The sequence below is a fragment of the Bombus terrestris genome, chromosome 13 (genome assembly GCF_910591885.1).
Source record: "Bombus terrestris chromosome 13, iyBomTerr1.2, whole genome shotgun sequence".
Classification (NCBI taxonomy): domain Eukaryota; kingdom Metazoa; phylum Arthropoda; class Insecta; order Hymenoptera; family Apidae; genus Bombus; species Bombus terrestris.
This window is the reverse complement of record NC_063281.1, coordinates 10,053,953-10,077,806: the sequence shown is the minus strand read 5'-3', so window position 1 is coordinate 10,077,806 and position 23,854 is coordinate 10,053,953. Positions and strand designations below refer to the sequence as shown.

The 23,854-nt window shown below is 44.0% G+C and overlaps 1 protein-coding gene across 12 annotated transcripts in view; it reads left to right on the top strand.

The window, feature by feature from the left end:
• The window catches only part of LOC100643013 (transcription factor Sox-2), a 359,277-nt gene that overhangs the window by 174,206 nt on the left and 161,217 nt on the right, over window positions 1–23,854 (top strand). For 9 of the 12 annotated variants that reach the window (XR_007226105.1, XR_007226099.1, XR_007226096.1 and 6 more), the window contains one exon: window positions 13,679–13,720. The gene's annotated coding sequence lies outside the window, so the exon portion shown is untranslated. Of the gene's footprint in view, window positions 1–1,418; window positions 1,550–13,678; window positions 13,721–16,629; window positions 22,512–23,854 lie in introns of those variants that run through there. The other 3 variants (XR_007226100.1, XR_007226097.1, XR_007226101.1) reach the window with 2 other exon arrangements.

Below are 23,854 nucleotides of genomic sequence, written 5' to 3'. Positions count from 1 at the left end.
GTAACGATAAGAGTTTCTTCGTGTTTTGTCCAAACTGAAGATATTTTTTAACAGGTTAGGACAATATACATAAGTGGATTGGATATGACCGAAAGAACGTAGTAGAGTTAATATCATTCCGAATCGTTAAAGATCACCGCGATCGTCGTAGATGACGCGTAACGACCAGTCCAGGAGTCATCGCCGCGTCCATCGAGATCGTTCGAAGGGTGACTTCAACCCTTTCGCCGTGAAACTTTAAGCGAACGATCAGGGTTAGGGCCGAGGAGTTTTTAACGCTTCGAGAGTTGCCATGGCAACAATGGTAGGCCGTTATTAATCCCCGACGAGAGCGGCGAAGAATAGAGGAACGAAGGGAGAGAAGGAAAGAGGGCAGGAGACAGCAAGGGAGAAGATTCTCCCCAGTTCTCTCTTGTAGCTTCTGATCCTCTCGTTCTCCATCTCCCTTTCCACCACGTGAATTATTCCGTCTCGTTCCAGAGGTGTCGAAGACGAAGGAGGAAGAGAGAGGTGTCGACTGGAATTAGGAGAAGGCTCCGTCATTATAGTCCCATCATTCACTTTTCTTCTGCTTGTCTTCCTTCCTCTTTCTCTGCCGACTTAACCTTGGCACGATGCTTACCTTCTCTTGACCATATCTTGCCTTCGCCATTTTTTTCTCTTCTCCTCTTCATCCTCTTCTTCTTTTCCCTGGCTTCTAACCTATCATTGTTGCCGGTGTACAGCCATGGAATCTTTAACCGAGTTTCAGCTTAGTCAATAGCGAATATTATAAGTTCTATCTGACAACGTCCGCTGTCGCGAAGACCGTGAAGGAAACGCGAATAGTCGAGCCTCTCGTAAATTTCTACCTGTTCTAATCACAAGTAGAAAGCGTCCCGTCTCTTGAGGCTATGTGTTTTAATGAATGAAACACCTGAACACCGAAATGCATTCACGCGTAAGAATCCATGTACAGGGTGGCGTAGAAGAAGTTCACCGCTTTGTCTTTAATCTTAGATGAAACAATATAGGTATATATTTTTCAACGATAATTCGTTCAATTATTTCAATCAGGTGAGACATGATCTCTAGCTGCTTCACGAATATGTGCCTTTGCAATAATATTTTTCATAACATTTATATACAATAGTTGGCTTGTGTCACTTTCTCAATGTTCAGACTAATATTATCAACACCTCAGCCAGTGGGAGCAACGAAGCTTCCAACGCGATCTTCTCTTCCTCGATTTTTGTCTTGCTTCGATTCATAGAATCTCGCTGAATCTTTCGCTTGTACCATCGATTTAGAACCACAGCGTATACTCGATCGTTCTCACGTACTCGTGTTCGTCACACCACGCATTCACTGTAACCATAGCCTAACGCGTGTCTAACGATAGAACAGAGAAGAAGCTGTCTCATTGAATCTTCCCGCAGCTCGGAACCGTGAAAAGTCAATTCGAAGAAGAGGCTGGCTGGCATCGATCGGAAACGAGGCGCGGGAACACGTGTTCGCGGACACCCACGTGAAAAATTGCGATAACGTCCAACGGCAGGGAAAAGGAAGGGTGAGAAAGCGGCAGGATATCTCTTCAAATATTCACGACGGCGCGTACACGTCATCGTCGGTTCGCTCTATGGTCACACGTCCGTGCTCGCGTGTGCACGCAAGTTTCTCTTTGGTTTTTCGCGGTATATCGCGTCGTTTCCTGTATCGATGCGTCGAGTTCCGCGTTCACGTGGAGGAGTTCATCGGAGACGAGCTTTGTTCGCCGCGCACACGCGCATGTGCAATAACGTGCATACGTTTGCACGCGTGTCAGTCGCGTTTTCTCTCTCTCTCTCTCTCTCTCTTCTTCTCTCCCTCGCGTTTCCTTCCCCTTGCTTTCAGGATTTTTCTACCGATTCGGCGGCGTATTTTTTTTGTACCTCTGGATTTTCCTCCACGACCGATCGACTCGCGTCCTCTCCGCGTGTTTCGTCAGCGCATAAAAGGTTATATACGAGCCGGTTGTCTTGCACACATCGCGCGGGGAACGCGCGTGTGGTCCGGGCGGGCGCGCGCTCACACCGCACGGAAAGAAAAGAGAAAAAATTCGAAGTCGAAGGCTCCGTGGCTCGTTATTCATCGACGTTCGGCTCCGGCTGTCAGGAGGCATTATTTACGGGTTTCGCGGCACAGCGAACTATTAATTCGGCCCGATGCAGGTGGTAAATGCGCGCCGACGATCCAAGCCGCGTTCCTCACCGCGAAAATCGGTTTCGAGGTTCTGACTCGTTAAGAGGACGCTGTCCTATCGTAATAAAAAAAAATCAAAGATTTTTGGCAATTATTCCTTTTAGGGGAGTCAGTTGATCTTGACATATGTGTCGTAGAAATCGTCCTGAGTAATCTTTAGAAAGTTCAAGCCATAGCTCATTGTTTGTTAACAAGTTGCTTGTTAACAAACAAGCTTGTAAAATACGAGAAAGTTGTAAATAAAAAATAAATTATTGTGAATAAAAAATACGAGAAGTTTGTAAAATATGACACTTATTTTTAACATTAGTAGATATACAACGATTCCCATAGAACATAGAAAATTTGCTTCGTTAGATAGCTTACAAATTCCAAAGCCAGATTGATCGATTACGTAAATGGGAAGATATAAATATTGTTCTTGGAATTTACGCGGTTAGATTAGCATTCGAATGATTTTGTTTAAGAATTTCGTCTATGAATCATCTAATTATTGAGTGTTTTATATGGCAACTCAGGTATCCTGATTACCAAACAAGGTTAATTAGTACAAAGTGAATTTCAATAACGTTGACCTTGGTGTATGCCCACAGCAATGTCCTTCCATGGTGACCTTTAGAAGCTTTAGGCATCGATCATTCTTCGCTGAGAAGTTATTGAAAAAAGAAATATAAGGAACACGAAGCTTGTCCTTAGCGCGAGAGAACGTGAAACGATCGAAACAGGGTGTAACATCGTTTTCCAAATTTACGTATTTTATTAATACTTCACGATTTTTTTTTTACAAATCATTGTGTTATAAATTATCATGTTTCACGTGGTTACCAAAGTTATAATCCTGTTGGAAGATTCAATGGATGCTTGAAATCTGTTTCACGCAATTTAGCTTCGAAAAACAAAATCAACGTACAAGTATGATATCCAAAGAACGTAAAGGAGGAACACGAAGGAGAAACAGAAAGTCGAAGTAGCCGACTGTCGACATAAGGCTGTTAATCAGACACAGTTCCCAAAAACAAATAGAGCGAAAGGACTTGAAAGAAATTATCGAGACAGCGGAGCATCGAAATGAACGACACTGTTGGCTAATAAAAACGAAGTATTCGATTCTATTAAACGTCGACTCGAGGGGAGGAAAGTCCTGTACGTGGTGCTTTGGAATATCTCGGGAAAAAGAACGCGTCGACAGACAGTTTCTCCGCTCGTCCCCTCGATTGATTACTGTGCAAGCCGTGGATGGGTAGGAGAGTGGAGCGATTTTCGCAGGAAGTATCGGCCGGAAGGCGGGATACGCTTTGAAATGCGAAAGACGTATTCCACGACCATCGTGGGAGGAAAGGAGAACGATATTTCCTATTTCTCTCTTTCTATCTTTCTCCTCCCTCTCTCTCTCTTTCTCTCTTCTCTCTTTCTATCGAGGCGGCAGCTCTCACGGAGTAACGTTGATCTAATAACGGGACAAACGTCGCGCGAATCGCATCCCGGACGGGATTTCATTTCCTCTGCCGTAGGATGAGCGGCCGTGAGCGGGCGACGCCGGCTATACCGCGCGAACCAGAAGAGGGAAACAGGGAGGACAGAGAGGAAGGATCGATCCTTCTGCCGCGCAAACCCCGTCTTTCGATAGCGTCGCCTCCAGCTAGTTGTCGAACAAAGCGTCCCGCCGATTCGTGCAAGAATTCGCTCGACAGCCGCTTAGACTGTGAAACGCGTGTTATGTAGCGACTGAGGGACGCGTCCTCCGGATTCACCAGGAAACTTTCGATTCTCTACGCTCGCCTACCTTGCCTGACACTTTGGGAAATTGCTTGGCGCGCTGGAATCTCTTCGGTTGCCGCGAATCTTCGATTAGCGAATTCTTTCGCGGTTTTGTGCGAGAGAGAAACAGGCGAATGCTTTGATCCTTATCTTGAGCATCCAAACGCGTATACAAATTGTATATTTTTCAAGGAATTCACGACGAAGTTCGTAAAACGTTGATAATTATTGGTCTGTGAACGAGCAGTAATTTAAGTAAACGTATCATTAATTTATAAGAATAAGAATGAGAAATAAGGTTGAGAATGATCAATAATTCAAGTATCGGTTTTCTTATCAAATTTTCATTTCGAAGACATAGATCGACGTAAAAATGTGCAGAGAAGACGGAGAGTCCGAAACGGTTCTACGATATTCTCATAAAAATATAGAAACTTCTTAAAACTTGCCAATAAATGTGAAACGTTCCACTACGTTTGCTCGGCTAGAGAATCAAATTAATTTCCAACAACTTCCGTTAGGGAATTATTCCAGTGGAATTTCGTTAGGAAAAAATGTCAAGGATTAGTCGGAACGGTGGTCGAAGGGTAAGAGGATGTAATCGCGAGAATAACGCATTAGGACTCGCGACTGGCGGGATGCAGCGGCCGGGTTTCACGGATGAACGAGGGCGCCGGGCGTCGCACCGCCGGAAGTGCGTCTAATGCATCCGTCTGGGGTCACGCGTCATCTCGCTTCCGGCACGGCCATTACCTTCGGTAAAACGTTTCGCAGAGGGGAATCACCACTTGTGCCACCTCTTCTAGGGTTTCTCCTCGCCGATGATTCAGGGTCTCCGACTTATTTCTGCCTTTAACCAAACTAACCTTTTATTATTACACATACTTCCAACCATCCAACGACCTATCTGAGTGCACAAATAGAAAATAAAAAGAAAGAAAATGGCATAAAGGGAAGGGAAATTAGAAAATTTGATCGAACGATTGATCGTTATCGATTCGACGAAGAAAGAAGATGTTGTGAAGTTGTTTGAGACGATACAGAGAGTCGAGAAAGGAGCGAAGACCTGGAGTTACTCGAGCGAGTGGAACTCCATGGGATTAGAGAGCGTAGAATGGTGGCCGCGTCGAAAAAAGATCCACTTGAAGGAACGAGCCAATGGGACAAGAGCCCCTTTACCTTACGAGATTGGTCGGAGCATTGTTTTAAGGGAGGCCCGACGCATGCGTGATCCCATGCGTGGGAGGACCGACCACAGTCCACGGCTCACTCTACCAGATGATACTCTCGACCATAACAAAATCCCGCGGACCATTTCTGGGACCGTCGCTGCTCGCTTTGGGCCTTATCAGCCATTTACTTGCTGCTGCATCGAGCAATTTGCGAATTTCAATCTCTTGAAACTGATATTCAGCGCTCTGTATTCGTTAGAAATTCCTCTTTGACGTCTGTGGTTGGTGTTTTAAAATTTTTACAAACATTCTCTCACCGATGAGTAAACTCGTAAATTCGAATCTTTTGAAACAAATGTCGTTATTTTTAGAGGAGCAACTTTATGTCGATTTGTACTTTTCTTTGAAATTTTAAGGATCTACCAGAGCAAACGTGAAATTGGTGTAATTCCAACACCTGTTGTGTTGTCGTTGTTACGTATTGTGCCATAACCGCAAGGTTCGTAACGCTCCTCTACTCGTTATTGTTGTCACGAGCGATTGAGACGCAAATGACGATTGAGAGACATATATCAATTAAAAAAAAAAATAATATCAGTTATTTTGTTTAATACATATAGTCGTACTTCATCATTGATCTTGTTTAAGTAACTACTTCAAGAAAAACTCTATATTTTTATTTATGTATATCCGTGACCTAGGGACTAATATTCTAAATAAGGAGAGGTCTATATTATTGTATCCTTGAATACACATTGTGTTTTGGATTACAAGGTCTAGAAACAAAGGAACTAATGAATAGATTTCTATTTATGTCCTTTGTAGCCTTTAGCTTAAAGTTATAAGGTTGACTTTTTTGGTAATTCATAACTTTTGCTATAAATATATGAACGTGCTCCCTATTTTTCTATTGTATTGTAACATTAAGAGAGTAATGATCTGGATCAGCATAAACTTATATATTTATACCGTCATTTATTTCAATATATTTTTCTATTACAAATTCATGCACTCGTTCTTCTATCAGTCAAACTCAACAGATCTTAATGATCGCTCGTTTATTAAACAATTGATGTCTTACGTTTATCGATAACGAGCGATTCTATTACATTCGCCCTATTATTTTCATTAATTCCCTATTTCTATTACATAGAGTGTAGAGGATCTCGACAAAACCTACACTTCGGAATATTCGCTAATTTAATCGTAAAAATGAAAATGAGAGTTGGAGGAAAAAAAGACTTTGATTCTCGGGGAAGATTAAATAGATAATTAATGGAAGTAAAAGTTCGAAGAAAAACGACTTCAGATTTTATCCCGGAAACGATTGACCACTCTAAGCTCCTCAAGCAATTTCAAACTAAAACTTCTCGGCCCTTAAGCCCTCGTTTCTTCGTAACGAGACTAATTAGCACCAGCAGCAATCCGATCGTAGCTTGAAAAATCAGCAGTCGATCAGCAGCGTCAAGGACGATGGTCAAACCATACCGTAGACCAAACTCTTAATCCCGTCTGCTCGATCGTTCTTACGCTACCAGGAACTATTTTCCTGGCGTAAGCTGACAAAAAGCCTGTCAAGAGGTAAATCGATAATCTTACCCGGTTTTTCGGAGCTTAACACATCCGCTGTTGCTTATTAGCGAAATCTCCTGGCGCGAGACAAAAATGAAAGAAATGTTGGTGAAAAAGGGAGATGCGGCATAGATGGAAGAAACAGAGAGGAGAAGAGGGTGGATCGGCGGAGAAAGAAAGTTGCGGTCTTGAAGAGGAGAAAAAAGGTAAAGAAGAGAGAGCACCTGCCTTCAAAAAGGCCGCCGACTCGATCCGTGCCGCCATTGTTATCCATGGTGCACCATACCGCGAAACAAATACACCCATACAACAGCAACCAGCATAACTGCGGAAAAAAATCAGAGAGGTGAAGTGGCAACGTGGTCGGTCAGATTAGCACTGCTTAGCTACCACCTTTTGCAAGCTCGCGTCGACTCGGTGCTTGCTAACTATGTGCCCTGCACGGACGCAGGTTTCAGATTTTTCTCCGATTTCCTTCTGTTTTTTCCACTCCTTCATTTACGTACGCTCGCTCGTTGTTCCTTTCCTGGTAAATAAGTCGCTTCTTTTCCCCTGTGCAGGCCCTTTCACGGTGCCATTCCTCGTCGTAGACGACGTGCAGCATTGTATTTCTGTTTGCACGTGGCAGACATTGGCAGCAGGCGTTTAAGAACGGGTTAACCGACGGATTAATCAACGATCGGCAATTATTTTCATGTAAAAAATCGAAGGAGATTGCGGGGTAGAAAGAGGGTGGGTTCGTGGATGGGTTAACGGGATTAAGCGACACGCATGAAAATCATCCAAGGCGTTTATTGTTCCGTTGTAAATAATGGTCGCGGCCCCTGGTACACAATGGCGGAGACCGAACCCGCGAAGATTAAGCGGCATTTTCGCGTGCGGGGGCGAGACTGCTCGAGCAGGAAATAACCAACGAGAAAGAACGAAGGAAGCTGGAAAGTAAGGGGCAGAGGGGGCTCCGCCTGGCGTTTGTTTAAATTCGAGCGACTTCCGTGGCCTGAATGAGCCCGACTTTTATGCATTATGCGTTGGCCCGCACGAAAAATCCACGTGGTGACACGGAAACGCCGGGGGTGGAAAGAGGGCGAAGAAAAAGGGAAAGAATGGTGGAGAACAGAGGAGCGCAAGGAAAGAGAAATTTGGAGAGAGTGCCCAGTCGCTCTTACGATGAACGATAAAAGATTTCACTCGGCTTGCTACCCGCTCCCGGCTGCCGTTGCTGGCTGGGCTCCGGTTCTGGCGAAATTTCGTCGAGAGTGGTCTCCCCGGGTGAGCGGCAGGGGCGGAGGGCAGGTGAAAAACGCGCGGAGGCAAAAAAAGGGGTAAAAAAAGGAAGAAAGGCAAAAAAAAAGGAAGGAAAAATATATAGCCGGGCGCAGACACACGACGCCGTATAGGTACTTAAAAAACAAACACCCACACAGAGGCAGCGCGGACGGAGAAAAAAATCGAGCCGGAGCCATTCAACGGCGAACGAAACAACAATTCGGTCGTCCAATTAATCGCGAACAACGTGCGCCGAGAAGAGAAACGCGCGATTCGAGAAATCGAATGGGCCACGCCGAGCCGCCAATTTTTTTGCTCCCGCTGAATGGACCAATCTACAAGGATCCTGGACGAAATCTGGGCTGATTTTTTTCTCGCCACCCTCTTATACCTTAACCCTGGCTGCGCCGAAATTCTCTCCGTTGCATCTGTGTTGGTGCACAGCAACGTTTCAGAAGCTAGAGAAATCTCAAGCTTTTTAACTCGTCGCCGAGATTAACAACCCCCTATATCGAGTATACGCGGAGAACCGGAGAGAGAAAGAGGGCCAAGGAACCATTCAGGAACCTTCGCCGTCGAATTCTTCGACTCTTAGTCGACTTCCTTTCCCTCCGGCGCGCAGCTATCGCGCTGCTCTTTTTATCATTCACCACGATATTTCCACGGCGTGTTCTCGTGGAGGATCCCGAGGAGAGGGTGGCGGAAAGATAGACGAGGACGGGACATTAATAAGCGTAATATATTAGGGAGTCCTTTGTGAGATGCGAGCGTCTTTCAGCGGCGCGTCAAGCCGAATCCTGGCGGGCCGAGTATCACGATGAAAGGAGAGACAGAGGGAGAACCCTCTTCGCCCCTCGAAGGATAGACGAAGAACGACAGTTTGATGATGAAGAATGAGAGGAGGAACGAAGGAGGAGGAGAGGGAGAAAGAGAGAGAGAGAGAGTGTAGGAGAAGGAGAAAGCTGATCCGCGGTGTGCAAGTTATGTATGCGCGCGAAGAGCCCAACGGGATTCAAAACCACCCAGCATCCGGCCTCGAGACAAATGTGTTCCATGGCGCGAGACAAAACGCGTGACGACTCGTCGTCATTCGTTAAGCCGTTTTCAGGCTTGAACGGCGACAGAAGTAGGGGAAGAGAAGGCTATGTTCGAAACCAATGAAATCTCTGGTGAAAGACACCTCCTTCTGCATTCCTTCTTCGGGGCCGCGTCATTACTCAAGAGGAATACGTGTCGCGAAGGACATTCCTCGCGGCCCTTTCAGAAACCTGTCGAAGGGGATTTCAGCCGGAGACGCGAGCATCCGCGTGGGCAGAATACATTTCGTACGATGCTAGCTCGACCAACCGGCCACTGTCGTCGTTGCTTCCCAACGTAACGCCACCATTTTCGTAATATTTCACCAAGTTCCCGGCGAATATTGCGGAAAGTTTCTAACGGAACGTAGTGAAAGATACTTTTAAAATTTGGTTATAACAGATTCGATATGCGTATTGAAATATAAATACTTGAATAGGTCGGAAGTAATGGAAATAAGGATTGTATCGAAATTGTCTATCGTTATATCCCTAAGAAAGAGAAAAGTAGTAGTCCGATATATTTAATTCTTGTTGAATAGATTTCAATTTTCCGTAACATAATACACGTTGTATTATACGGTTGCCGTGAGCGTTAATCGTAATTAATCCAACTATATCACGAAGTCGTAAAAATTGTCCTATAAAGAGTAATACGTTTCTTTGATATGATATTTTTCATAATGTATATATAATCGTAGATACCTTTGTAACAATTACATAATGAATATTTTTTTTTACCAAAAAGAAAGAAAGAAATTGAAATACATTGAACAAAAAAGAATAAAACGAGAGCTACAGTATTCTGCCGATTTCCTGAAAAAATACAAATGCCTACACGGCTCATTTTTGTTACCAATCCTTCGATTGTTCAACAGTTTCTATACCGATTAGTATGCAATACCGAAACCTGGTAAAATTTCGACAAATTAAAATCTTTTCACATACTATCAACGATTAATATCGATGGTTCTCCAAAGTTGAAAAGCTGCTCGTTTCTGTAACGCAGTAACGTTTCTGCAGCAAGAACGACGAGGATGCGAAGGGTGTGGAGGCGATAGTTCGGAGGTGGTTGACGGGGCTGACGGCAGGGCCATCCTCGAATAACGCGAAGCGTAACACGTGGGCGCAGAGTGCCCGGAGAGAAGATAAACGGATTACGGCCGCTTTGTGTCAACGTGATCCGCTTCCCGTGCACCCGAATCCCAGCACCGTGCTCGCCGTCCGTTCGTTCTCAATGGGATATTACGCGCTCCAATGCTGGTAACACTGTTCGGTCTGCAGGATGTCGCTTCGACTGATAACCAATTTTCATTACTGTTAATTTAGGGGCCTGCAAGTTGCCGCCGTGAACGCCCGTTCACTCGCGGTCTCTTCTTAACTTTGTCGCTGGGAGAATTCCTTCGGCAGGACCGACAACTTCTGATCTTTCAATGGGCCTTTCAGTTCTGCTCATAAATTAATCGGTTATTTCACTTGCTATGATTCGTGCGAATATATTGGTTTCTTATAGCTTTGACAGGCAGAAGATGTGGATGTTTATGCATTTATGTCGAGTGCAAGTGCGAAGAAATGAATATGAGCGTATGTATAAAAATACGTAGAATATTAACATATATATATATATATATATTTTTTTGAAATTTGAAATATGAAATAGTTTTATTGAAATTCAGCCTCCGTATCAGTATAGGAATATTTTAGGAATATTTTTCAAATTCATGTAAATCCTCGTAACTGTGTGAGTTTGATAAAGATTGACAAGTAATAAGAGTAGGCGTAGATTGCTGCGAGAGATTTAATTGAATCTTTTCGCGCAGACTACAATACAACAATAGGGAGAGCAAAAGGTCGAAGCCGCTAGATCGTATTTAATTGCGAAAGTGTGGTAACCAATGTGACGCCCACCCTTCTGCAGACAAATATCTGTAGCGAAATGATGAAATTTAACGTATGCTACGTACTTGGAGAAGTTCTGCAACTGCGTAACTCTTCTATTTTTGCTACTCTTGTATCGCGGAAAATAAAAATTGTGCACGATGGTGGTTATGAAAGTAATTGCGCGGCTATTTCCACGGTAAGCTCTTTGATCCAGCAGCGTAAAGCAGGGCATATAGCGAGAGCTGGGCAGAATGTCGCACGACTTCCGGACGATCAACTGAATCGTTGTTCTGTCACGCGACAAGGTGACCCAGTCAGGCCGCTGGATGACAGGGAGACGAGGCCATTGTGCGACTCAGGATCGGTAATAATCGGCGTCTAACAGTCTCTCTCGCTAAAGACCAGATGGAGCAAAGACAGGTAGAGGGAGTCGCTGTTGGAAGGAGCAACTTGGAGGGAGACCCTTGATGTAGATCCATCGCATTCCCTTCTCGGAGGATATCTCCTCATTGTGCTCGCCCCTTAATCAACAGCCCCGTGCAGTCCTCCGTGGCTGTTCGATGCTTATTGATATAGCTCACCCCCGCCTACAACCATCTCTCAGAGCCACGCATGAATCTGCGCGCGCGGAAATTTGCTACGTGTCCTGGAATTAGCTTTGACTCGATGCAAACGAGCTTTTCTTGCTCCTCGTCGAACTATTACCAAATGATGAGCGATATAAATACAACGTTTGTTATCAGATGATAGTTAAGAGTTTGTTTGAGCTATACATCTGTAACTGTATGAAAATTTGTAGGTTATTACGAGAAATCAGTAAAATATTATTTGTTGATTGCGTAATTAGCAAGAGGCTGGATAAGTTGGAATAATAATTTTTCATGATACCATTCATTTTTGTGTATGGAAATGTAACGTAAAATTCTTTTGGTCGCATGAAATTCTTTCTTATTTGAATTCTAACGTCAACTTTTGCTATCTCTTCGTTTATTTTCTCTTCTCTAATCGTAACATCTAATGCGTTTAGCAAGCGGAATCCCTTTTACTGCTGTGTTTACTCTTCGTACCATTGTATTCTTCTGCATACGATCCAATAGATTGGTAAAACACGTGCGAAGCACCCGTGCAACAAGATTCCATGTAACGAAACATGTCCGCATCGGGCCCTAGCGATAAATCTCCCATTTTGAATCAATTTCCCTCCGTTTCACGTAGAAAAAGCAAACGCAATTTCACATTTGAACACAGAGTTTAACAATACACGTCACGATACGGAAGACCATCGCCGCTTAGACGTATTATAATTTTATCTTGAAATATTCTGCGGCGATTGCGAGATGAATGCGATATCGCGTGATGTGAAAATTTAATATTCGATAAGCAATATTTGTTTCGTTATTAATACGCGTCGAGTATAACCGGGCATACGATCGCACGGCGCGCATAGACCTGTGGGTTGAATGGGCGTTTCGTGCGCCCACCGTCAGGTATTTGCATGACAACGGGGATGCGCGTATGCATCCCTGTCCTCGGTACTCGCTAATTAGCCGGTACCACATACCGGCGCGGATTAACGAGAATATTGCATTTTTAATAGAGTTCACCCCCTCCCCCCCGCGGTGTGCCGCGGCCAGATGATGATGGCAGAGAAGAAGGGCGAGGGGTAGCAGAGTAGAGATTTCAACGACGACCACGGTGCATAGATCGTTGCTTCTGAAGCATCAAACACTTTGATGTCCTTCTTTGTAGGGTCTGCAAAGTATCAGTTAATAATTCCCTGAAATAGATCGGATAGACGTTTGACATTTTTATTACGAGACTTATGCTTCCTTCTTATTTATGTTTTTAAGACTCGCTATTTTATTTCTCCGTTTATATTTCCGAAGCAAAACAAAAGTTTTGCGAGAAGTTCGTTGCGTTTTGAATAGTCAAAGAAGTAATAGCGTAGAAAATAAAAAATTGCTTGTAAAAGCTTTAGCGGAGACGTTTAAACCTGCTAAAATTGACATGAACTGCTGTAGGAGACGTATAAAGCGTCCCAGTAGATTTCGACAGCTACTCGCCAGTTTGAGTGTTCGTAAGAAAATCGTACAATATATTCGCTTCCTGCAAGTGAAACAGCGTGGATTTGCGAATGGTTCGACTGTGTTTTTTTTCTCTCTCTCTTTTTTTCAAGGAATCGTAGCGATTGATGTAGGAAATCGGAAGAGCTACACACCGACCGAATGTACAATTTTTCCGTGGGTGAGGGGGATCGATTTAGAGGCTCAAAGAAAATCCCGCGTGCATCCCCGGGGTCCAGGCCGGTAGTCGGTTGGTTCTCTGCTTGCTCGTCCGCTCGACTAGCTCCGCTGATTGCTGCTGCATCTTTGATGACCTCGTCCAGACAGAGAAGAGGGTGAGGATCGGGGCCACCCCTGCACGGAATGCTGTGCAAAGAGTGAAATGTTGAGATTGATATTTTAACAGACGGATTACGTAAGAAGGGCCCGCGCGTGCGGAGGATGGAAAACTCGAGTAGTTTGCCTGCGCGAATAGAACGCACCGAGGAAAGTGGATCTCGGCTGGCCACCCGTTGATGAATGTTTCATGGGACCCTGACACGATATTTAACAGATCATGCTTCGAAGGACATCGTAACCTTGCGAATTTCCCTCCCTGTTACTCATCAACCATCTCTTCTTAGTTTCAAGAACGCTGCCATTAACTTAGCAATTTTCTTTTCGTTTACAGATTACCATACCCTTGATCGTGATCGCGAAAATGCCGCTTCTGGTGAGTGATGATTTACAGAATTTCCTTTCTAATTGATAATAGGAAGATTGACAAGAATTTGACTCACTCGTTTGTAAGTATGAAGACACCGAAGTATTCGCCTTATTAAAACACGGAGAATTATTAGGAAATTATTAAATTTGATAACAACTGTTATCTCGTTTGAAATCTGGAACTCTAAGAAAATTCATCTTAAAATTTTAACATCTTCGAGAATTCTCGTTGAAATTTAATTCAATGAGTTAATAGTACGATTAACAGATTCAATATATTTAGGTAGAGTTGAAAAAACAGCTTGAAATTTTTGAACGGTAGTGTATGCGCACCTGTATCCAAAACGACGTCTGCTTACTGCTGCGATCAATTTTGCCATTCGCATTACGTTCGTTATTTTTTGTTGCATAGATTTTTCACAGTTTCCTGTTCAATACGACGCGAATTTTTTCCATAACTTTTCTATCGAGGATTGTAGCGATCAACGCACAATTTTCCTATTACTGTTGCATGTAGTTTCAACAGGCTTTTGTCGAGTATTCTAAAATTTCAAAAAATCTGGTTGATGGATTTGTTAAATTTCGTTAATAATCGCGTTTTATACTACAGGCTGCTAGATGTTCCAATACTTACATACGCATTAACGAAGCTATACTTACCCATTCGAAATCAAAATCACGTCAGTTAATGATAGTTTATCCAACTTTTGCCTCTCGACTCGGAAATATTCTCACAAATATCATTCGTATCGAATGAGCCGTTGCAAATATCGCAGCGCAATCATGGAAAATCACCGCTTGATGAGTTGCTGACCCATCAGACACCTGCACGCGATCGAAGGTGTAGGTCTTCCGGCGGCGAAATCAAAGCGAGCCTCCGCCTCGCAGCAGCCAACCTTGCTCGTCCGTGATTCTCATCGGTTTCTAGCTCTATATATAGAGAGAAGGAACGCGTACGAGCTGGCTATCAGCCGGCGAGCGGTTATTAATCGATTCGTTGGCCGAATGGTCCGCGGTACTTTGACCTTGGTAGGCAAGCCTTAAAAACCGGCAAGATGTAAATCGTGTACGTAGGTGACCATTATCCGTGAGGGAGAACCGCCGCCATTAATCATCGAGTATTTAATTTACGCGCGGTACACCCGCGCCCAAACCGTCCAAAACTCGATCGAGCTCGAAAATGTCGATTTAATCTTCCCGCCTTCTGTTCCCCGCCGTCTTTCAACCTTCGAAACTCACTCGGCCGTGTTTCGACCTTCTTCGTCCAGTGTTTCGCTGCTCTCAAGACAAATTGTCGTTACGAGTACACTTGGGAATTTGTTTTCTTCCGTTTTTTCTTTTTTCTTTTTTTTTTACGATGTTCGATTATGTAAAATACATTTTGGTCTTCTCTAGCAAAACTTTTCTTTCGCCAGAAAATTTACATTACGTCAATAATTATTGACTTGTTATTAAATAAGCCAATTTTCGATGTAAGACTTTAATAAAATAGGCCTGTGGTGTGAAATATTCAAAACACCATATAATTTAGTTTTTCATCGCGTAATTGCAACATCTACTTATGTCTACTTAAACGCTATCCAACATCTTTCAAGGAATCTTTTTTCCTTTCGATGAATGAACGACATTCAACGCTATAGGTGAACGTCGAAGCGTCTACCTAGCTTTTTTCTGATTTCTAACGTAGAAAGATATATTATCCAAATATACAGATAACTTCAAAAGCAATTACCAGTAGCATTCTTCAATAATATTTTCATCAGTCGTCTAGTATACTATTTTCATTCGCGTTCAAAAATCTATGTACACGGTCGATTGAATAGCGTTCCGCGTAGCTCTACTAATTACACCAGCCCCATTGTATTCCTTGTAATAGCACTAATTATGTCACTTCGGCTTCCAAATATCGTTACGCAACATTCCTCCGGCATCTTCTTGCGTTGTAGTTTGATACCTTAAAAACTTCATAAAGGGCGGATCGGGTTTACGAACGAACCGTGGATCACAGACGGCGGTTCAATTAACCGGCATCGAGATCGTTCCGCGTCCTTAAAGCGAAAGACGCGAGAGGAAAGCGTGGGCGAGTTGGAGCGCGAGCAAACGCTGTGCGTTATTAATAACCGATAATTTAATACGTTCCCAGCCATCCAGCGTTGCTCCAGCGCGTTCTCGATTCTCCTTCTTGTGCCTCGATACTCCTCCGCGCGTACATATGTATCAAACATACCTCCGACGATCGATCCGACCTGTAGACGGGGCTCGTCTATAGGTATTGATCTAGCGACGACTCGAATGAAACGATGCCACTGATCCGTTTTTGCCCGCGATGACGTATTCCTTGGGACAGGGATATATTTATTTGCAGCGCAGTCTAGAGTTTCTCTCGAGATCGACTTCTTATTTCATCGAACCTTCCATTGCCAAAGATTTCCCCGATGAGTCGACGTGCATCGAAGAATCACCTTGATCTCGCGATCGTTTGGAATTTTTCTTATTTTTCATTGTCTTGTTTTCTTTTTCCCTTTCCTTCCTTTCTTCTTTTTTTTTTTTTTTTAATTATGCTTGGTAATTTGAAATGGCAAGAAATTAAGAAGAGAGAGAGAATATGCATTTTGTTTGCTAGATCGTAGCGAGGACGCGTTTCACGGTGACATCGCGGATGGTGTAAAATCGCTGGAGACTCGCCTTAAATATTGTAGCATCTCATTAAAAACGGCCGCTTCGACGCGTCGTCGAATAATGACGCTATTCCCCGCGGTGAATTCGCGCTAGCGACGGCTTGCCTTTCGTCAATAAGCCGTCGCTCAAAGAACCGTGTTGAACAATATTATTATTAAACAACGGCGAGGTTTCGGGTCGGCCGGGGGAAATTACTTACAATGATTCATCGTGGTATTTTTTCTATTTTGCCGCTAGAATGCATAGGAGGAAGTAAGGAAGAACTGCCAAGACCATCTGCGTGATTTTTTAAACTACAAAACTCGCCGTTGAATCGAGAAACCACGTAATTTTTTCGCAGTTGTTAAGGTAAGGGCGAGAAGCTTGTTTGCTTTGAAGAGAATCAGCTCTCAAGAAAATGTGTATTTTACATAATAGTAACAGTTCAAGTTTGTTAAACCTATTGCAGTTCTAATTATCATATCGTCCAGATATATAGACTTTACATAGGCGCAAGAAATTTTCATCATTCGTTTGCCATTAATTCGTATATTTTAGTAACTCTATGTACATTACTGTTAATATAAATCGACCGGATTGTCCAGTTTATAATTATAAATAGCGACGTATATCGGTTGATCTATTTCCCTTTCGACATGAATATTAAGATATCTATTGCGTGATCAGAATTTCGACTTTGAATTTTCCGAATGTATGGAGGATTACGGTTAAAAGTAGAATGGGAATGGAATAGAATGGGCAAAGGAGTATCTGCGCTGAGATTCGACGACGTAATATTTCGCGGAGGTGGATTTACATCGAGCCAAAGTCCCAGCGTGGGCGAAATCTAGACGCGTCGGCAATCAGAAACACATTATCGGACGAGAGCGGCTCGGTAATACGTCCCGCTGCGCTCGAAAATATGCTCCGCTCCGCTTTGCCCGACGCGTTCACCGAACGAAAAAGAAAGGAAAGAAGGAAAATGAAATGGGACAGAGTGATCTTTGCTATCGACGTCGCAGGAAACGTGAACGCCGCGTCGAGAGTTCCTGAGCCGTCGAAAAAAACGGATTTATGATTACCTCGAGGAATTTCCAAATTCTTCTAGTCTTGCTTTCTCTCTTGCTTGGAACCTATTCAAGCTGGACTGATTGCGAATGCAGTGGATGTGTGTCATTTTGATAAATATGTCGAAGCAATGAAATAAATACGAGAACAACGCGATATATCACGTTTCCTATTGTTTGCAGGGAAGATTTTCAAATTCAATCACGTTGTCGATGTTACCAAAATGGTTTACATATGATAATTGTCAACGATGTATACGTGGAAGTGTGTAAACCAAATGTTTCCTATAGTGAGTGTCCAAATACTTTTACGAGCCAGTGTATGCTACACGTACATTTGTATGAGTACGATTATGTTATTTCGGTCGTTAAATGTTTCATTTGTCAGAAAGGCAGTTGGTCGTTGAGCATAGTTTAAGGCAGATGGTACTATAACTTTGAAGTATCGTACCATCGGATTGAAAGTCTATTAAAAGGGTGGACTGAAGAGAATTCGCGAGAGCGGAAGAGAATGAACGATGAGCGGGCGTCAAGCGCGTCGCGATAGACCGCGGCAACGTTTCCTTGTCGGCGTTTCATCAGAAAATGGCGTTGTGAGACGCGTATCAAGTGCCATTCTTCGTCAGTTTCAAGATGAATCCGCGGATCCGCTGCCACAGACTGCCACGACAAATCTATGCTTCCTCAATCCTCGGAACAGCTTCCCTGGTCGATCGATCCCCATTCACGTTGTAGAGGAACGACCGAAATATCATCGAACGCCAGTCACGGGATGCCTTTCGAAGAATACTATGGAAAAAAATGCCGTGAAACGGCCGTGTCTCCGTAGAATTCATTTTAATCATCTCCACCTTTTTCCTTCGCCGGGAGACTCACCTTCCGGCCACAGAGGAGAACTTTCCCCCCTCTCTCCCTCGCTCTTTACTCCACTTTCTCTCTGTCTCTCTCATCTTCCACCCTCTTCTATATCTGCGTCTCTCTCTCTCTCTCTCTCTCTCTCATTTTTCCTCCCCTTTCTTCTTTTTTAATTTTCCAGCCTCTCTCTGTCCGCCAGTAATCACGGCACTATTACAGCGAAACGTTTTTGATGAATTCGTCAACGAACCAGTTCGTTTCTCGGTCTCTCGCTTCTTCTCCATTCTCTTGCCGCTGGTATATCTCTCTTTTCTCGAGCGGAGCGCCTCCGGGCTGTGTGACCACGAGATCTTACGAGCCTGCGGCCGTAAGGAAGCCTCTCGTTCACCGGCGGCGTCGAGAAAGACCAAGATCGGGAACAAAAAGCGGAAGGAACGAGCAGTTGGCAGAAGAAGGAGAGTCGAGCCAGCTATCCAATCATCCAGCCAGCCAACGAGGAGGGCGGCGATCGTCCGAATAATATTTCGACGTGCGGAGATACTGTGCAGAGGGTGGGAACGGGTGAGAGGTTGGCTGGTTTGGGGTGGGAAAAACCGCGAGGGAGAAAAAAATAATATCTCTGTTTGCTCGCCATCGTGAATGTAGGACTCAAGATAGCGGCACGGACTCGAGGATATTTTTTCCACGGCTAAATGGGTCGGCTGTCTTGAGTTCGCGGATTCATCTTGCGGATTCCTTTCAGGATGCAAGCACAGCCTATTCAGGGAACGGGTCGAGACGAAGGGATATGTTGGTGCGGCATTTAAAATCCTCGACCGCGGCCGGGGGATCTTTTGGATCAATTGGCTGAAAAGCGTTGCTCGATTTTTTTTTCTTTCTCTCTCTCTCTCTCTCTTTCTATCTGATTCCGGGACTGCATTATCATATTCATCGGCTTCAACCCTCGAGACTCGGTCGGTTTCTCTCTTCTATCTGACTCTTATTGCTCGTTGCCTGGCGGCTATACAATTAATTCGGGTCGAAATTTTGATTTTCAACGGATAATTTTTTCATTCGCTAAAGTTCCTCTGTAAAGATCTTCAAGTTGTTTTCCACGCATCTTTTCTTTCTCTCGTTGCCTCCCCTCCTACCAGCGCGGCGTGTAGACTTCCGGCGGCCCGAGCCAGCTTTTCTTGCGACTTTCTTAACGTTCCTTTAACGTCTTTCTATAGGCATACGAGAGAAGCAAGAAACAGCATGTTAAATGCAAGAATGTTAATTAACAGCATTCACCCGACGCCAGACGAAGAATCATGCGCGCACGATCGGATTCAACCTCGTACGTCTACTCGTTGACAATTACGGTGCCGAGACAGAATCTTGTATTACCCCTGGTTTCTCGGTACAAGAACAGCACTCGAGCATGTTTTCTCGACGATCCATAAGAAGAAGAGGAGGCGCGCCGCGAATCGCGAACGTCGAACGAGCGATCTTTCCCATTGAAACAACCCTACCCTTTCCACCCGTTTCCAGCGAATAATTATTTTAATTCTACGAAACGCTCGCGGCGTGCCACGGCGCTCTCTTTCCGTGCCACCGTGTAACCGCCAATCGCGGTTCGGCGCTTGGTATTCGAAGCCAGAGAAACTGCACCGCGGCTGTTTTCTTCGTTCATCCACGAGTCTTCTTCTCTTGATTCTTCTTTCGGCTATCAGAGCGTGGAAAGGGGCGAGAGATCGGCGAACGGAAGCTAGTAGAGGAGGAGAAACGAAAGGGAGAGAGAATGGAAAAGACAAGAGAGAAACGGAGCGCGGGATCAGATCGCCGGTGAAGTAAAAGAGAAAAGGAGAGGAAAAGAGCGAAAAAGAGGGACGACGGCCGACTGGACCATTCAAAGTTCCCAGGAGGCAACAAAGGGCCAGCAACGAGCTGATCAAATTATCCAATTCATTTGGATTGGCGAGCGAGCGAGCGAATAAGTGCTCGCCGTTACCAAGAGGTCCACTTCACTGCTTTCGAGCACCATCCGCCGAGCTATAAGACGCTACCGTCCAAATTTATGCACGTTCCATGCCACCACCCCCTGTTTTCAAGATACTAGAGAGCTTCTGACAGTGTTGCGGAAGACCAGCGGCTACTGAAAAACACCATCGACTCTCTTCTTGCCCTTGTCTCGACAGAATACGAAGATTCTTCATTTTCCCAGCCGAATAAATCGAGATATTTTTGAGCGCGTACAAGCGCCGAGCGAATTGATACGACCGCTATGAGAACATTTCTGAAAAGAGATTTCGCTAGAAAAATACAGACGAGGTTTACGCTATGCTCGAAGGAACGAAAATTTCAATGAAACAGCCAGATCTGTGGGGTATCCCGCAAGATAATTCAGTTTGATCTTGGAATCAAGCATGCTCTTTTACCAATCGTTGCAGCATTCCAAAAAGGCTGTTCATCGCGAGCTGTGCGTACGATGTTAACGAAACTTTTTCTTTTCAAAAGATATTCGCGATCAAGAAAATTAATCCGATCTTCAATAGTATATCGCATTAGAATACCTTCTTTATCCGCGAAAAGAACGAATTAATCTACTCTGATCTAATTCTCACCCGCGAAATTCCCGCGTATTCGTGATTTCTCATAAATGCGTAAACAGATGACGACGGTAGTTCAACAGTGTAAAGCGCGCGAATAAATAGACGTGGCTGAAAGAATTTATATATAAAAAAAAAAAGAGGAGGCAGAAAGATTGCGGAGGAACGCGAACTCTCCCTGCCAGGAGAACGCTAAACGACAATCTCGACGTCAAACGTCGACGTTCAGGAAACTGGGAGGAGGCCGCCTCCCCGGCCCCCGACATCCCTTCTTCTCGTCATATTTAATAACCCACGCGCACACACGTTCACGAAGGTCCACGTACGGGCATTAAACTCGGCCGAGTGCGGAGGTTCGTTACGTACAATGCACCGCTGATTGACCAACCAGATCCGCCCTGAAGTGGCGCACGGTTGCCGTCGCAATATCGGATCACACCGTTGCCCCAATTGTCAGCGCCGCTATCTTTCCTCCCCTTTTCGTATTTTCGTCAGGTCGATTCCTTCGCTGTCGTCGATTTGTCGATACCTTCGCAACACCATCTATTTTCACCCTTTTTTCACGCCGCGAAAGGGTTAACCGATCGAATCCAGTCTACTTAAGCGCGATGTTATTGGCAGTGAAATTTTCTGTCTTTTTATCGACTCTTTCGTACAATTCAGTTAACACCATTAATAGACGGATTTCTATGCTTTTATAGGAAATTCGGGAGTACAAAATCGCACATAGTGCACATAGTGTGGAAAAATGGAATATGCGAAATACGTATTGTTATTTCTAACAACAGTTAGAAAAACAATTTTCTATCGACGTTCTACTTTTTTAATTATATTCTGGAAAATACGAATCCGCATGAAAATCTGTGATCTAACTACACTGTAGCGTGTAAAATATCTCGCTACAAATTAATGGCAAATTTTATCGATGCGAGCGTGTGATAATAGTCGTGTCTCATTACAGCGTAACATAATAAAATTGTAAAATGTTTCCTATAAAACATATAGATGATATACTCGTAAAAGGTTTCTATGAGTAGACAAATATTTTCATGGGTCATCATGTACCCATATTCTAGTTGGAAAAGTAACATTTCTTAGTCGTGTTTTAATTTTTCATACGCTCATTTCTGTTAACAACGATTCAACGAAGGAATGGATGGATTTATGAATTTATTCGCGAATCCACGATTCGCCGATGGATTCGAACGCTGTACGAAAAAAGAAGGTTGATGCGGGGACGGACTATAAATAAGAGTACGCGTCATGCGATGATAATTCGTCTTCGCCGGCTCGACACCTCGAGGGCCCCCGGGCATCCCCCTTTTTAAAATTATTATCGGTCGGGAAGAGCCGGTGAAAAACTTCGAATTCGATGTATGGTGCCGAAGGAACAGAATGAAAGGGGCTTCCGGCTAGACAGAAGCAGAGACAAAAAGAGAAACAAGGCTGGGGAGAGAAAGCGGCGATGGATACAAACAACCGAGAAGAGCTCGACTCGTGAAAAATCAGTTTGACTTGTTAAATCTAGCTGGAATGACAGACCTGTCTTTCTCAAACAAATATCGACTTGTACGAGTGACGGAGCTTCTGATATTTTCGATAATTCGTGTGCCTTGTTCTTACAATTAGAAAGACAACATATTTTTATTTGGAACAAAAGGCCGCAGTCAATCGATTTCCACTGTTGATTATTTCGAGAATATCAATCGACGTGAAAATATCGAAAGAACAAGATATTCGGAAACGTCGAAAGAAAATCAGAAAGAGGAAGTGAAAGGCATTCGTGGATTCGAGTTACATGTTAATTTATTACGTTTATTTATTTTATCTTATTTACGTATCCATTACACGCAGGATAGCGTACAATACAAAACAACGTAAATATTGAGACGAAGATATCAACAAGTACTGTTATACAAAGTTTAGACAAGTGTACGCACAGACATATAAATATACTTTAGCAATAAATACATAAGTTTAATCCGTATTCGATGAGATCTTCTTACGTTATATAATATAATATAAGAACAAATCTACTTGATCCACGTGCTTATTTGCGATACTTATTCCGGTAACCGTATCAGCGTGATTGAATATCGACTTAAAAGCCGGCACATCAAATGAGAGTTTCAAGACACATTAAGATTGGCCAATCTAACGATGGCTATTGATTTTTTTATTTATAACATAACAAAGTATGAAAAAGGTTCGCCAACATTTCTACGCTGCTCTAAAGCTAATTAAACCATCTATTCATATCTCGTGTAAAATTCTCGAAGAACCAATAAGGCGTGCAAACATTTAACAATGAAGAATCAGAGCGAAAGGCGGGAAAGCGAGAGAGCATTCTCGCGGCAATCGTGCGACGATGTGGTAATCAATGTTGTGATACGACATTAAGCGGGCATCAAGTAGGTTGGCAGACCCTTGGCACACACACGGAACCCGGCAGCAGCATCGGCATCAGGAACGGCGCAGTCTGCCCCTGGTGGAACAGCCCACGAGACGGCCAGGAGACGAGAGATGGGGCTAGGAACCCGGGGGTTTGGGTAACCAACTCGTGAAATTCAATTACCGAGTCCGCGGGGGCGGCCCTTGCAGAGGGTGAGAGCGAGAGAGGGTGATCGAAGGGGAGGGAGTACACGTCGGGAACCGAACTGGAGGATGAGGGGAGAGGTTTGAGGTGAAAAGGGAGGAAGGATTTGAGTGACAGGTCGAGAAGGAGAAGCTGCCTGACGCGGGCCTAACTCTCGCCTATCTAACGTCGAATCTTACACCGTCCTTCACCCCTGTCGTTTCCTGGCCCCTTCGAGTAGGAATCGAGAAACCAACCCGAGGGGGCAGATAGCAAAATTGAAATTGTACCTACCGATATACGCGCTATCGCTCGAATGTGTGTCGGCACTCGATTATTTTCCATTAGACGTAATATAGTTAGAAAATCACGATTAGGGAGACTCGCGACGATTTTAGTAATATTTGAATCTACAC